This window comes from Elephantulus edwardii, unplaced genomic scaffold (genome assembly GCF_000299155.1).
Source record: "Elephantulus edwardii isolate Elephantulus edwardi_28Jun2011 unplaced genomic scaffold, EleEdw1.0 scaffold00044, whole genome shotgun sequence".
In the NCBI taxonomy this organism is placed as follows: domain Eukaryota; kingdom Metazoa; phylum Chordata; class Mammalia; order Macroscelidea; family Macroscelididae; genus Elephantulus; species Elephantulus edwardii.
In genome coordinates, this window is record NW_006399794.1 from 5586275 (window position 1) to 5591292 (window position 5018).

Genomic DNA, 5018 nt, shown 5'->3' on the forward strand with positions numbered 1-5018 from the left:
AAAAAAAATGTTGAAAAATAAAAAAAAGGATGGTCTCAACATACTTCGGGCCTGTTATCAAAGGAAAGGAGTCCCCAGAGGATGATATTATACTTGAAGCTGGAGAGAAAGGAAGACCGTTAACAAGATGAGTGAACACGATGACTGTGACAATGGACTGAAGTACAACAGTGACTGTTAGGATGGCACAGAAGGGTTTTGATCTGTGATACAAAGATTGTTTTAAGTCAGAACCAAGCTGATGGTACCCAACAGCAACCAAACAGAAGAGAGTATTTGTGTAATTTTTAGAATGACATCAATTTACTTAGGAATAAATGGAGTCTCAACATTTATACCAAAACAGCAAGAACCTTGTGGATAAAATTCTTAGAATCCTGAAATGATTTTATCTTATCCACTCATTTTTCTTTCACTTCGCTGAGACCGATGAAGTTTAAATAAAAATGAATTGGGATACTTTTTGACTGTGATAACAAAAATGTCCATTTCTTCTACCAGATGCTCTGCTTGAGAAGGAGGGGCAATCTCCTCCTGTACCAGTCAGATCTGCTTTGATGGTACACACATAAAAAAAAATAATAAAATTTGAAAAAATGTCCATTTCAAATGCTAAGGAAGTTTCACGGGAGGTCCTGAAGTAGGGAGTGTTGCGGGCTAGCCTTCTCAGTGTTTCTCTTTACTCATTCTCTTCTAGCTAATAGAAAGATGACTACCACAGTTACTCATTCACTGCATTACAAGGCAGAAAAGACACTCCTCATACTCCAGCCCTTCAAACAAAGAGCCTGATATTGACTCTGGTTGGAATACTGAAGTCACATGTTCCACCCTGAACCAGTGACTGTTTTTGAACTGGGGTGTTAAAGATGAGATTGAGTATCTCGCAGATGCCAAATGAACAAACAAGTCTACCTTGGAGGACGTATGACCAGAGTGCTCCCTAAAGGCAAGGATGGTGAAACTTTCTCTCATATACCTTGGACACGCTGTCAGGAGGGCAGGTCCTTGGAAAAAGCATCATGAAAGGAAGAAAGGAAGAGATACAAAGACTCTCAAAAAGATGAATTGACGCAGTGGCTACATCAATGGGCTCAAGCTTGACAGAGAAGATGAGGATGGTGTAGGACAGGGGAAGGTTCAAGGGTCACTGAGTTGTAATTGACGTTATGGACTCTAACAACAACAAAAATGCACTGAAGGGACATGAGATTCTAGACAAGGAGACCACTAAGGAGCCACAGAATGAATAGATGCTGCTCAGGGAGCAGGCCTGGAGGAGGAGAATGGTTCTAAGAAATGTTGAGAAGGACGATGGATGTGATTAGAGTGGTGAAAAGGGAGAGGGTGGAATCCAGAACAATTGCAAGGGCTCTGACTTGGTGTTGGTGGTAAGTTAGGGACCCACTTTAAAGGATGGAGAACTTAGGAAACAGTGAATTTGGAGGGAGAAGATGAGTCACTTTTTTGGACATGTTCAACTCAGGTGCCTGTGGGAGATCTAAAATCCAGTAAGGAGTTGAGATTGAAGCTCATGGAAAGGATCCAGTCTGGAGAGCTATATTTTGGAATAATAGGCTTGAGCAAGACCGCCAAGGAAATGGTGTATAGAGAAAGGATCTTAAGAAGATGTCTGAAACGGAGAATCAGGAACATGCTATTCTGGGATGAAACTAAACAGAGGGAGGTTTTCCAAAAGGAAGAAAGAGTCAATACCTTAAAGACTCTTGAGAGGACAGGAAAGATGGTACTATAATGTTTCTGATGAATTGCAGAGCTTGACTTGATCATATACAGTACACAGAGCGCCAGGGTCCTCAGCCTCCACAGTCCCTCTTCAGCTTTATGAGGGAGACTGGCCTGCTTCTCCCCTGTCAGCCTCAGTTCATTCAGTCTCAGTCCAGATACAGTGCCTGTGACCTTTCTGAGATATTTATGGGGATCTTGGCTGAATAATAGAGGACAGACAGCAACTAGCATAGGGCCAACCGGGTCCCTGTTAACACTGGAACACTGAAAACATTGAGGTTGGACACATTACCCCCCTGAAGCCTTTCCTATGGAAATTCTCATTTATAAACCATATTGACTTTAATCTGATGTGTCAAAAAGTTTGCCCAGGCGTCTGGGAGCCAACTATCTGAGAACATGGAAGTCAGGACAACAAAATAAGATTCAGAACATTTTTTCACATCTGCATCAGTGGTGAAACTTTTCCAGGGAACACGATGAAATTGTCCCTATCAGGCAAAAAAAAAGGCACTGGTTCTTGTCATCATTAAGTTGTCTTCTTACTGAAGTAGAAAGCTAGGGAAACAGTGAAGGGAAATTACAGTTCAAGTCTCATTTCTGTCCCCAGGACAAGAGGAGTGGAGGAGGCGCCCCTTGAGTTTAATGAGCAGCTTTATGTATTTATATGCTTTGACTGGAGCTAAAGAGGTCTGCACCACACAATGGACAGTTTCTACTTGGATTTTAAAAGAAATAACTTTGATCATTTCAAAAGCAATGAAGCCTGATGCAGCACAGAGAAAAGAAGGCAGTAATTTATGGCTACCATTAAGGACACAAAGACAAAGGCGGAGAGAACGTTTCACCAAGTGAAGATTTACAAATGTGTAAAAACCATCCTCACAACTAGAAATAGCTGAATGTCTCTCTCTTGGCACCAAACAAAAGCAGATGGGAGGGAGAAACAAAAGGCCAAAATCAGGATGCAACCTGCCTGCCTTCCTTAAGGATGAAAAGGTCAGGAGAAAAACAAGCACAGAGAAGTTACTTTCTCAGTTTCTCCATCAGCAATGCCCCCAAGAGGCAGCCTCAGCGAAGGAGCTAAGGTGTCAGATGAAGGGTCCTGAAGGTGCAGAGAGTAGGAGCTCTTGCTGGTGGATGGGTTTAAAGAGACATGTTTTGTGCATGAATTAGGTGAAAATTTGTTATGATATTTATTTTTGCTGTTTACCGAAGGAACATATAAATGTATGCATATACATGTGTCTAAATGCATACAGGAGAATGGGAAATATACAGACATTTATACCAAACAAACCCCAAACCCCTTGCTGTCAAGTTGGTTTTGACTCAGAGCAACCCTACAGGACAGAGGAGAACGCGCCACAGGCTCCCTAAGCCTGTGGTCTTTATGGAAGCAAATTGTCACATCTTTCTCCCACTGAGTAGCTTAGGTAGTGCGTTCAAACCAACCTTGCCGTTAACAGCTGAGCCCTTACCTGCTGTACTTCCAGTGTTTTGTTATACACGTACACACATCCATATATATTCCTTCCATAAACAGTAAAAATAAATGTCATTAAAAAATCTCACCTAGCTTATGCACAAAACACTTAAGTCCCTGGTAAAGAACATCATGCTTGGAAAAGTAGAGGGTCAGCAAAAGAAAGGAAGACCCCAGTGAGACAAACTGATAGAATGACTGGGCAAGCAAGTTTAGCACAGCAGAGGTTGTAAGAATGGCACAAGATCTGTCAGGGTTTGAGATGGAGCCAATCACATGACACCTAACAATAATATGTGTACACACACACACACACACACACACACACACACACACATTCCCATGCACATATTCACAGAAGAAAATTTAGTAATTTCAGAAAAGCTCAGAGAAAAACCTTAGAATCCCTGAGCATGCTGTATTGTTATGACAATTTCTCAGAAGTGATGCTGAGTAGAGTGGGCACCCATCACCTGTGCTGGGTTCTGGTACATATATTTCTCAGTCAGGACTGATGTAATGGGCCAGATCTGACGTTTATGAACTCTGGTGAGCATAGATGCTTCTTATGTCCCCGGCAGTCAGCTTACTCAATTAGCAAGGTAAGCATGGGATTTAGTTGTACTGATTTATCTTCAGGGCACAGTTTCACATTTTCACCACATCAAAGGCTGCGTCTCCTATAACACCAATTGCTCCTTCCTACAGAATCAATGCCTTTTCACATTTCTAGTACCTGGTAAGAAAGGTAAGCACAGGCTTACTTGTGCTTGCTTACCAATCTGCAGTGAACTGCTTCTCATGCTTTCCACCACATCAAAGATGTGAAATCCCTGTGAAATTGTTCCGAGTTTACCTTATTTAAAGAGCAGGCTGCCCCTGGCTCCAGGGAAACTTGATGTCTCTTGCCCTCTGGTGGCTCCTGGGGAGCGATGGTTCCTCTTTCCATTCAAGTTTGTTAAGTGCAGTTAAGTAAGTACAACTCACAGCGGTCCTATGAACAACAGACCCGAACTCTTAGCAAGATCAGCTAAGGAGAGAAAACCACAGTGAGATGGACACCGTCACTGCAGCAATGGCCTCAAGTGTGTCACCATTTTTAGGCTGCCCCAATGATGTTTAAGCGGTTTTCAATGAAATTTGTGCTTTCTGTTGTGATTTGGGGCCCAGCAGTATGTCAGAAGGGGGGGGGGAGGGCTTCTAGGTGAGCTCCTGGGATTGCCGTCTGGGGAGGACAGAGAGGGCTCAAGTTGGACAGTATGCAGAAGGACACAGGTGTGTATGCAGGTTCAAGCAGAGTTGCTTCTGGGGAGTCAGAGGTGTTTGGAAATTCACCCCATCTCCATTCACCTCTCTCAAATGGAGAAGAGGAAAGGGCAAGCCTCATAGGTTGTGTTCTGAGGCTTGATGAGCAGGGGACCCTATACAGGGCACTTTCTAGGTGCTCCGTGCCAGAATTTTCAGGCCAGAACGGCTTGTTTGTCCACAAAAGGGAAGGGGGCTTGGATCAGGTTGTAGGATACAGCGTGCGGGCAGAACACTGAGGCTCTGTGAGCCCCACGGTGGCCGGAGCAGCAGGTCCAGCGCAGGGCTGCACATGGGGTGTCCCCTCCAGGCGGTCAACCGCCCTCGGGCCACCCTGCGCCCAGGCTGAGGAGGGGGGGAGGGGACCGGGCGGGGCAGCACTGCCTCCCTCCCTCTCCCCCGCGCCGCCCGCCCCGGCCCGGGGAGGACCGTGTGAAAATGAGGCTGGGGCTCGGAGGGCGGGCCGGGCCGGGGGTGT